At 47.8% G+C, this 11,639-nt stretch overlaps 1 protein-coding gene across 3 annotated transcripts in view; it reads left to right on the top strand.

The window, feature by feature from the left end:
* The first annotated feature begins 3,532 nt into the window (after positions 1–3,532).
* mid2 (midline 2) overlaps positions 3,533–11,639 on the top strand; it is a 61,174-nt gene continuing 53,067 nt past the window's right edge. For 2 of the 3 annotated variants that reach the window (XM_058062801.1, XM_058062804.1), the window contains exon 1: positions 4,364–4,596. The gene's annotated coding sequence lies outside the window, so the exon portion shown is untranslated. Of the gene's footprint in view, positions 3,570–4,363; positions 4,597–11,639 lie in introns of those variants that run through there. The other variant, XM_058062805.1, reaches the window with a different exon arrangement.

Genomic DNA, 11,639 nt, shown 5'->3' with positions numbered 1-11,639 from the left:
GCATGCTGGAAACGTGCGGGCCTTTCGGCCCCACCCCCCCATGCTGACAGCTCCGCTAGGAGCGGCTTGAGGGAACACACACAAAGCCACGCTAGCAGGACGCCGAGGCTGAGTCCTGAAAGAAGAGAAAACAAACCAAGGACGCGTCGTAGGAACCTACACAAGCAGCATCGCCAAGGCTTCATCAGCAATGAGCAAGTCAATAAAGGTGGACTAAATCATTTAAAAACATTTTTAAATATGTAGCCACCAGTCTTGCCCAGCCGGGATAGGCTGGGATAGGCTCCAGCATACCACCAGGACACCACATGGACGCCAGGAGTTTGGTGAAAAACATTATGGAGGTCAGGCTTCCTTTGCGGAAATGAAAATCCATTAGCATGATTGACCCAAGAAGACGGGTCGTCTTATCATGTATGCTCTAGATTTACACACGCAAAGCACCCCCCCCCCCACCCACACACACCAGTGACCTGGTCTTATATCCCGGTCAAGGCTGTGAGTCTGTCTGTCAGAGCCAGACCAGTTTTGTGTCTCTTCCACGAAAGAACAACTGAAACATGACTTTGTGGTCCTGCCTGGTCCTGCAGGTCCTGTGCTGGTGTTATTGGGTCCTGTACTGTAGTTCCGTATTATCTTATCAGGCCCCGAGTCGTGTTTGTTCACAATTTCTATATCTCTTGTCCAAAACATTCTCATTGGGCAAGAGTGCTGCAGATAAATCTTTCCCAAGCCTTGTAAATAGCACGTGATGTCATCACACCGTCCAACCAAACACCTGAGCCTCTGACCTCTGACCCCTGGCCCAACAAGGGCACTGCGGCCTGGCCGCCTCTCATCATGCAAAAGCCCACCGACGATACAACCGCAAATATCTTGGAGTAATAATGCAGCACAATCAGCGTCTGGCAGCTCTGGGATCAGTTAAGCAGAGAAAATGAGGGATTGTTGTTCCTTTGACGGGTAAGGATGTCCTCTGGTTGTCAGGGGGACGTCCCTTGCTTGGGGGACAGTGCTCTCTAGTGGCCAGTTGGCAGCATTGCAGCTCATCTCAGCCACCTTGGTAGACCCATGGCCAAATGTTCTCCATTGGATGGTCCAGAAGTCAGCCCAGCAGCAACGTGTTCAGCGACGCTGGCGCTGTGCATCAGTGATTCCTGGGATCAGAACTCATGGCGTCCCGCAGCTCCCAAAGTAGGTCACGGAGACTCCGGCTGCTGTCAGAGCACATTCCTCAAAGCCAGGAGAACAACAAGGATGCGTTCAGGCACATGAGCAACCCCCACGTCGATAAGGGGGGGCTTGTCTTCCATGAACTCAACACAAACATAAAGTGTCAACTTCTGGGAAATTACGTTGGAGGAAAGTTAGAATGTCTTGGGAATATTATGGGACTCCAATATTCCAATAAGAACATGTACAAATTATTATTTATCATTTCCAGACAAAGTTTAACTATGAAGAAAATAATAAAAAGCAACATTCAAAATGGGGGGCAAAGAGTGAAGTTGATATTAACAATATTTGACCTTTGACCTTTGGCCCTGCGAGGCTCCTAACGTTTGTGACACATTCAATGGGGACCCAAAGTCCAGGAAGCTTTGCTGTGATTGGTTGAGACCATATGTAACTGATGCCATTTTATTTCACCAATAATTCGTTTCTTGTATGTATTTGTCGCTTTATGCATTTTTTTGTCAATTATTTTATTTGCATTTATTTTTGTTGCATGAACTTTGACATCGTGTGATGTCACTTCCGGCCTTTCTGGCGCGCGCTTGTTCAGTCGCCTTTTGGAGTGCCGAGGACGAGGTATGCTAGTCGGTGGCAGCGATTGTTAATTACATATAAAATATTAATATGTTACACGTTTCACCCCCAGTACGAACTTGTATTATGTACGGCATGTAAAGGCACATTGTAAAAGTTACCGTTGTACTTCTTACCGTGCTTTTCTTTTCTGTAGGAAACTTGTGCAAGTGTGCTAAAGCTGCTGTACATTTTGTTTGTTGTGCACAGGTATGTGGGTCCATTATTGTTTCATTTAATTTGCATAGAGTCTCGTCAGTCGCTTTTTGCACTGCTGAGGACGAGGAAACTTGTGCTAAAAGTGTGCTAAAGCTGCCGTATATTTTGTTTGTTGTGCACAGTAATAAACGCCCTCTTCTGGTTTGGCGAAGAAATTGCAGCCTCGTCTATTTACCAAAAGAACACAACGCAGAGTTCAATTTCAGCCAGTGTCAGTCCAGACCGGCTACACATAGACTATAAACTAGACTGTAGACTATACAATAGACAACAATAGAGCATACAATAGACTATTAGCCCGTGTGACAGTTTGTTTCCCTTTTCCCCTGCCTTTATTTTGTAGTCACTTCCTGTTTTGTTCCATTCAGTTTGCTGACTTTGCAACTGGGGTGTTTGAGTAAACATGAAACAGACACTAGAGTCATTACGACTGGGAAGCTGTCAGTGTCGTAGCAGCATAGTGCACTGCCAGTGTCCTGCCACCAGAGGGCAGTGAAAGCAGATAGGCAGCCGCTCTGCCATGACGATTGAGTTCATCCTCCTCCTGAGGCTGTGAGCGGTCAGACAGAATCAAATCCTCACACTGCTTGCTGAGATATGCTTTTTAATCCCTAAGCTTCTTATTGCAGTCCACTCATCTTTAGAAAGTGGGCCCTACAGGTCGGGCGAGGCTTCTTCAAGCAAACTGTTTCATCAGAGAGCGGGAACATAGAGCTCCGGGCTGCGGGTTTCCAAAATAGTGAGCATTAGGCCTCGTCTGTGCAGCACACTCAGGCCATGACTTCAGCTCGGGAAGTAATTCATCTTGTCAGGAAAGCAAACTCGCCTGCCGAGACACGGTCTCTGTCACAGCCTTATCTTCCACTCTGCCTCGCCATCTTGACTGACTTCAGATCAGCCGCTCTTTGCCCTCTGATGTGCCTGACGTTCTACCAGCTTGGCTCAACACTCGTACAGGAAGCCCTGATGGGTGTCCACTAAACAACACGGTACATTTGGTTTGTGTGTCTCCTTGCCAGCGGCTGCTAGGAGAACAACGGCCCGAGTCCCACTAAATGTACTTGGAATGGACGACTCGTCAACAAAGGCTTAACGGCTCCTACATCCAAAGGAGCGACAGACGCGGTCGTCATTCCCATCAATCCCATGCCTTGTAACTGATCATCATCACAGGGAATCATCCCTTTCCGATGTCCACCAGAGTTGGGTCGACAACGTGCAGCCACGACCCCTATTTGAGGCTGGTATCGAGACCTGATGGATCTGGCCCAGGCGAGTCCAGGGCGGGACTCCCTTTAATCCGCTGTCAGGTTTTACACGTAAACCTCCAAAAGATAGCCCCCACCTTCCCCGAGTGGCAGCTTAACAGCCGCCAAGCATCCCAGTCACGCCTTGTTACATTTCCCAATCCCCTTTTCTCCACTGGCAGTCCTGTCTAGATGTATTGATATCCCATAATATCCCTCTCTCTCTCTCACTAGCTCGCTCGCCCACTGGAAATGAGAGGATGTACTTCACAATCTCGACATGGAGGAGCGATGGTATGTATCGGCCATACCAATCCGATAACGATGCTTTGTGCGGATTCAAATTTGTAGAAGTTTCAGCGCAAAAAGATTTCATTCATTTATGGATTCATTCATTTATGAAATGAAATGAAGAATGTAATAACGACATAAGCTATTTATTTCAAACAAAAAAATCATATAAAATAGGTAAAGAGGATGACATTTCGTACTGAAGTATGAAAAATATCCATGTTTGATTTGACAACCAATCTTGGAGTATGAAGATCTGGTATCAAAGTGTTGATGTTTCAGTATCACCACAACCGAAAACGCCAAAGAAGCTGTACCCTGGGGAACACCTGAGTTGTTATTAAGGTGCGTTTAGTGCCATTTTTATTTATTCTTGTCCAATTGGGAATCCTCCAACGTTCCCTTGGAATTGTCTGTGTAAGAAAGATCCCACATAGCCAAGATTTATGCTTTAGAAGAAAATGCTTTAGAAGTCTTTTTGGTCATAATTCGGATAAGCCCAAACGAACTTGTCTTGTTTTGTTTCCTTCACTTCCGTATTGCGTCGTTTCGCCTTCAGACGGATTGTGATTGGATGAAAGGTTCTACGTCACAGGTCACAGCGCCACCTGTTGCTCCGGAGGCGCCAGTACAGCCTGTAATTAATAATCGGTGTGGTAAAGTGCTCATGAAAACAAAGCGTGGAAATGTAAAACACATTATAATTATAATATAGTGTGGCTTTACAAATAATAACCATAATAATAAAAGTGGCAGGGAGCTGATTCCAGGCGTGAGATGAGCTCCTTTCCTGCTCCCCAGTGGGCTGGGTGGGTAGGAGTCCACGCCGGGGGAGCGTTCACTTCGTGGAGAGCGTCTCTGGACGAGGACGCTTCAAGCGATCCACCTCAAACATCGTTTCGAGTGTCGCCATCCACACGACCCACGGTGATACTCTTTTGTCTTCCAGGACAAACTTCTGGCTGCCGAAAGAGCCTCGAATCCTGCCCTGCGTGGAGCTGTCACGCCGCGCTGTTTGAATGAGGACGCGGTGAGTAACACGCACCGTGGAATAATAATGCTGTTTATGTGCTGACCACCACCTCTAATTGTCTTCTTGACGCGATGTACTGAATTGTATCATTTTAACTTCCGTGACGGGGACGCACGATGCTGTTGTCATCCACGGCTTGTATGCTAATGTGGTTATTCCACGGACTCCTTGACGCGTCACTGATTGACAGTCACGTTTGCTTCTGCACTTTCCCTGAGTTTGCAACCACAATCTGAAGGCGTCGTTTTGGATACACCTTTGCTGTGGAGCTCATTAGATCCCAGGTGGACCAGGAATAGGGATTAGTTCCAGTATGGATGGTAAGGATCCGGTGTAGTGATTAGTTACAGTATGATTGGTAATAATCCAGTATAGTGATTAGTTGCAGTATGGATGGTAATTATCCAGTATAGTGATTAGTTACTGTATGCCCCTAAGGATGGTCAGAAGATAAGATGTCATGATGAATGAAGCACACCCAACCAACCAGTGGGTGTTGGTGAATGTTGGCCAAACATAAAGGCACACCCCCAAAGTATCCATCCGTTCCGTACCACTTGTCCTCATCAGGTAGCGAGGTGGAGAGCGGGTGGAGAGTGGGTGGAGACCGGGGGGAGACCGGGGGGAGACCGGGTGGAGAGCGGGTGGAGACCGGGTGGAGACCGGGTGGAGAGGACAAGCGGTACAAGCTACTGTAAATAGCAAAGGCAGTGATTCCTCGTCGGAATAGGAATAATGCAAGTCCCACACCGAGTTGGCAGCTAGCTGAGGTGTTGAGCGGTCTGATGATGGATTGTCTTAATGGGGCTCAGCCAGGATCCAGTACCTGACACCCACCATTCGTCATGTCTGCTCCGGTGTCCTTCCGCGCCCGCTGCAGCACCCCGACTAATTGCAGCGTGCGCTGGAGCGGCATCAACGGGCTGTGGTGCTGCTGCAGGTGCACTGACGCCTGCGTGGATTCGCACCTGCGGCCTTTGTTTAACCAGGCGCGGTGATTAAACATGCGGTTAAACGGAGAGGCAGTAACCAAGGGAACTGAGACCCTATACAGACCTCGTTTGTTGTAGTTCTGAAGCGTATGTCATGTAAGACTCTAAAGTCAAACACCGCTGAGGTTGAACATGGCGGAATTTGAGCAAAAGTCATTTCATAATTCAATGAAAATATTCCTCTAAAGTGGCGGAAAACTGCAGACTTCTTGGGCTTTTTGCCACGGAATGGTCCAGTTAATGAACCTTTGGCTGTGGATGCAGGGCCTACATAAGAAAGGCTCAAAATACATTAACAGCTGTGGCTGGAGGCAACCCCCTAGTGTGGTTTGAACTCCTCTGGATGGCAGTAGCTGGAGCAGCTTTATCTACCTCTGCGTGGTTGCACAACTTAGCTTAGTTGGTGTGAAAGTCACATGGTGACGCTTTGCCTTGCAGTTTATCATGCACTCCACATCATGATGATAGTTTGGAAATGAAGACGTTACGCATGCAGTCAAACCTCAGTTTTCATGCGTATGCTTTGGTTTTTGTCGAAATGAAAGTTTGCCTCCAGTTTTGTACACTGGCTTGTTCCCTTTGCTCCGTATTGCATCATTCCGCTAAACGGAGTGGCCAAACAAAGCCTTTTCATGGTGCTGACTCGGTGTCCATGAATACTGTGTAGGAGTGGGACTGCTAAATAACCCACCATGGGGCCAAAGCAAGTCAGGAGTGCCAAACGTATATTTGTACTCCATTTTGCATTGATGTGTACTAAAAACGTTAAACGTCCTCTCCTCGATTAGGAGGGAATCGCTCCATCCAGCCAATGGCGTTCTTGTGTGTTGCATGTCTGGCATGTCGGCCTCGTAGGAATCCTGCTTTCATTTGTGTCTGCCGTTTGTTAGCAAGTGATGCTAGTTGGGAAGCAAGGGGCCATTTCCCCAAGTGTCAGCCCCACGCTGCAAGCAGCAAGGAGGGGCCCGGGAAGAATGGGGGTCCATCTGACTGCAGCGAGAGAAAGGCATTGGATGACACTTATCATGTGAAGGATTAGGTTATGTAAGCCATTTTCTGCACCGGGTGTATTATTAGAGCATAGCTAATGTTTCAGTGTGTCATTCGGAGAAATGCTTAACAGAACTGTGGCGGATAATTTCAGTGGTGGTGTTTTATGCTGAAGGGCTCAACTGACTTTTTTTTAGAAACCCTGCTTCCTACCGCAACGAGAAAATCCTATTTGCTCAGGTTTTCCCATCCAATTCTCTCCTTTTTACTGCATCCTTAAAAGGTTTTCTTTCTGGAAGTTTCAGGCAGGTCAGAACATCGTCAGACAGGACATGTTTGCATGACCCTGTTTGTATGCAGCAGTGCAGATTGGTCAATGAGAGCGCCATGAAAACACCCTGGGGGGTCTGATGTGACTCTCTGGCAGCAGGCCGCTAGTTAGCCTCGTTAGTCATCAGCTGTGTATTATTTAATCAGCAGCGTCCAAGCTGAGCTCATCGGGGTGGAAAAGCGTCCCACTGGTTGCTAAGTGGACAACGTAGCTCCCAGTAGTGTCCCAGGAAGGCAGATGGCTGGTGGAGGTGGCGCTCCATCAAAGAGGAGGCCATCATGGGGTGAAGGTGAACCTAAAGCTGCCTTTTCCCACACAATAACAGTGACAGCTTGTCAAAGCGCCAGCTTCCAGTGAGCTGAAAGACCTTTATCGGGGCGTCGTGCTGACAGTCAGCAGTCAGATAAAGAGCCAAGGGAGTCGGACGGGTGGCTCAACGGGTGCCGATGGGTGCAGAGATCCGCTCTGTCATCTGGTAGCGGATGCAATTCTTCAGCTGTCAGATGTTCTTGCTGTCTCTTGGCTGAAGGTGGGACCGAGCTGCGGGTCAGATGGGTGGCCTGTGAGCCAATGCCGGGGGGATGCTGCTCCCCCGGCAGACCCCCGCCCCAGAAGATGGCAGAGACCACCATAGGGATTCTCATTTGGAACGTGGAAAAGTAAGGAAAAAGCCGTGTGGCCTCGTGGTGACCGTATGCACATGGAGGAAAGTAGATTTCCACCAAAGTCCGATATTGCAGCATGGAAGAGTAACACCATTCTGTCATGCTTCTTCTGCTGACTGGATTGGAATCTTCATTATCCGGCTCATGGAAAGAAACGGGAAAATTAGAAGGTCCCTTCACTGAGGCTTTGCTGCCTCTTTGAAAGAAGCATTGAGCCGTCTTGTAAATCTCAATTAATCAGTGTGTGTGGGGGGGTGTGTGTGAGTGTGCGTGTGTGTGTGTGTGTGTGTGTCTGTGTGCGCGTGCACGTGTAGCTTCTCTAAACGTTCTTGTAGCACAAGTATGGTGATTAACTCTGCTGTCACGCTGGCTATGCCCCTCCCAATTCCAAGCTGCTATCGGAACACGGTTTATATTGTCAGGAAGCCAGAGAGCCACTTTGTGCCTGCGTGCCCTTTGGCATGTAGTGCATCACGCGGGGCGTCCCTTTCAGCGTGGATCTCCCATGAAGCCTTCATAGCAGATGGCTAGTTTGAATAAGTCGTCTGGGAAAGAGCGGGTCAGCCTCATTGATCTCTTTTATCTTAGCACCTCCCACTGAAGACGCCAACTATTCTTTTCATTATAAAATAGTGTGATTCCGATAAAACTGCCACCATTTTTGGTGAGACATTTTTATTAGGTGAGCTGATAAATACCAAGTCTAGAACGTCTGGTGTTTGTGTGTCAGGGAACATGACGGTAACATTACCGACACCTAGTGACCAGTTTAAGTACTACGTCCTTCACAGCGTCTTTGAATGCATCTTCTGATTGCATTACAATATATTTGAATTTGACTTCATTTAGCCAGTTTTATGCTGGAAATGCTTCATTTAGGCAAATAATCTGTACAGTTGCATTAATATGCATATTTTTTACTAATAACATACCGCTGTCAATCATACAACAGCTTGCTTTATTAATTACAGTCACCCCTTGTTTATTGCGGTTATCAAACAGTGGGCAAGAAGGACAGGAAGCCACAAGCTTACCACTTCCACTCATCTTGGCTGTGGCACGTCTGTCCAGGCCATGACAATATTGACAAATATTGTGATATAAATAGAGGGAGCCATATTTGAAGGCGAGTACAACGAAGGAGGACCGTACTGTATTCTGGATGGAGTGAAGCTGTGAAAGAGAAACGGTAAAGTGCTGAGGGATGACTGGATGCCGCCCGTCCCCAATAAACAAGCCACCCCCCTTTGAGAGAGCAAATAAAGCGTACATTTTTAATGCGGCGCTATGCAGTCCACGCTTTACTGACCGCACCATAGCGTGTGTGACAAACACGTCTTTGAACGCTGGCTGGCGTCCACCCCCTCCACGGGGCTTTTCACACGCCAAACAAAGGCTTGCACTGTTGCATCACGTTCCTCTCTGCTCTCTCCCAGCGATGGAAAAGGACGCCTGCTCTCAGGGGAAAAAGCCCAATAAAAGTGAGCTCACATGCAGCATTAGCATCCTGGGAAAATGAGTTGGGGGGGGGGTTGGGGGCACGCCATTCTGCAGCTGTGTAGAGGAGATGATGTAAGATGAAATATGCCTCCATGTCATCAGTGTGTTTGTGCCAATCAGAAAGCAACTGGGCGGCTTTTGTCCTTTGAAGTTAAGCTAACTGGTTAGACGAGACGAGCATTCCTGTAAAACCACACGATCGCTCTCTTTGAGCACGGAGAGCAGCGTGCTTTGGTTGGAAGCCATTTCCATGTCACGTAGATTTGTTTGGTTGGTCCTACACCTTGCACAAAGACGGATGACAGCTTCTGCTGAAAGCGTTTTGGAAATGGATTCCCTGAGTGTCTTTGATGGCTGACGGTGCATGCCTCACGGTGCGAAGGTTCCAATCTGACGCCACGTTCTTGGCGTGCCTGCATGAGGGCTCCTTAGGTGTGCCAGGCCATCAAACGCAATCATTTTCATCATCAGGAGCCGCAAAGAAAGGCAAACACGCCATCCAGGATGGCGATGGTTTGGTGACGCAGGTCACGTCTTCATTTCTTCTACTTGTGTCCAGGCTGGGTTGGTCTTTAGTAGACCAGCTGTGGTGTGTAAATCTCCATGCTTGATGGAAAACATGATCAGTAGGGATGTCACGAGATGGCCAATACACCCGATTGTGTTGACAAGACATGGATGAACTTTACCTTTAAGAAAAGTACAATGAAATAAATATCTTGCATCTACCATATCATATTAACTATTGTAATGTTAGGATTCTGACTACTCTAATACTATCATTTCTACTACGGTACCCGGGGGGAAGCATAATCGTCAAAAGTCATTTCCCATTAGCAGGGCAGCTGGCAATGGCGCTAATGTACAGTATGTGTCTGATGAGGCAGCAATGTATTATTCTAAGGTCAGTTTGGGGGGGGGGGGGGGGGGGGGGGGGTATGTTCTTCAATATGTTCTTTTTTATAAACAATTTGGTTTATAGTCGTATTGGAGGCACCCTGTGATCTTGACCAAACACCCCCCACCGACATGACAATTAGTGTGCTGAGATACATTTAGGGTTATGTAACAACCAGTCCTAAGAAAACAGGCCCTAGAAGGGATGAAGAGTTTTCTTAAAGGCAGACCTACTTTACCTTTCCAGTAAACGTCCAGGAAGCATGGTCTGTTTGGGCTTCATGGTGTACCACACTGAGCACACCACCTCCTTTTTATTCCCTTTCGTGACCAGCAGATGATGTCATCTGCTCCAGGCACAGCAGGTCTGACCTTGAAGTCGCTGCCCCCCCGGCGGGCTTAATAGAGGAAGTGGCCTTTTAGGGCGAGCGCTAACACAGCCTGGCTAGCACGGCAAAGGAACAGTCAGGCCGACTGAAGGTGCTGGTTAAAAGTCATGGAAGCGTAGCGTTCATCGTGCATAACACGACACTCACAAGGCCAACACGACCGCACGTAAATCGTGCATGGCCATAACGTGCCTGTCGTGTTTTTTGGCAGATTTAAGAGCAACATGAATTTGCAGCGACAATAAATGGCTGAGAATCAATACAGAACATTGAGATATAAAAATACCCCCCCCCCTTCCTTTTTGGGTCATAAGGCAGAATCCTAAAATTCCATTGCATCATCTTAAACTGTATGTTAATTGTCAGCATTAAAAAGGATAATAATGCTGAGCTATGAATTTAGTCAAATGTTCATTTTGGGCTTCTGCTTTGCTGCTAAGGAGTTTAGGAATTCTCCTAAGGTTTGCCCCTCTTAGTTGCTACGACAGCAAGAAGGCACAAGCAGTCATATCGGAATAAACACGAAGGCCGTATACACAAAGACGGGCATTTTCAAGTCCCCCCCCAACCCCTAAAAGCCACCAGTAGCAGTGACGCTACTCTGATGAGCCGTTGAAATCCGGCAGTCTCTGTACCCTCAAGTGGGGGCTGCTCCATTATGCATGTGGCAGCATATGGCCCCCGCCATGGCTACAGATTGCATTTCAAGATCAACAAAAGCCTGCCATTCAATCCTGCAGCCAAGTTGGATGAAGTCTGCTGTCTTCTTCCTACAGCTGATGCTCCTCATGGTCCGTATCCTTGGACCCGGGGCTGGGAAAGATGATTTAGGAGCGGGTTTAGGCCAGGGTTTAGGCCAGGGTTTAGGTCAGGGTTGAGGTCAGGGTTGAGGTCAGGGTTGAGGTCAGGGTTGATAGCATAGCATGTGGACCAAATGTATAAGCCAAGTGTATGTACTTCATCCAGACACCAGGTGGCACTATGGCTATGCCAGCCAATGTTCTTCCCTCCCTCACTGTTCCAACCCATGGGGCTGATTTAGTTAGGTCATGGGCAAAGTGGAAGTAGGAATCAGGTTCATCTGTTTCATAATACTTGGGAATTGGAGTGTGTGTGTGGGGGGGGTGGGGGGGGGGGGGTGTTTGCTCACGCTTTTGCATGTGAAATAGCGTTGCCAATGTTGTGTGCATGTAACATAAGTCCTGTTACGCCGTGTCATGTGTGTCAATGCAGCAAAGACGGAGTGAGGGTGTCGATGTGTTTGCTCTGAAAAGAA

This window comes from Doryrhamphus excisus, chromosome 23, assembly GCF_030265055.1.
Source record: "Doryrhamphus excisus isolate RoL2022-K1 chromosome 23, RoL_Dexc_1.0, whole genome shotgun sequence".
Lineage (NCBI taxonomy): Eukaryota > Metazoa > Chordata > Actinopteri > Syngnathiformes > Syngnathidae > Doryrhamphus > Doryrhamphus excisus.
The sequence above is the reverse complement of the archived record's forward strand: the minus strand, read 5'-3'. Positions and strand labels throughout refer to the sequence as shown.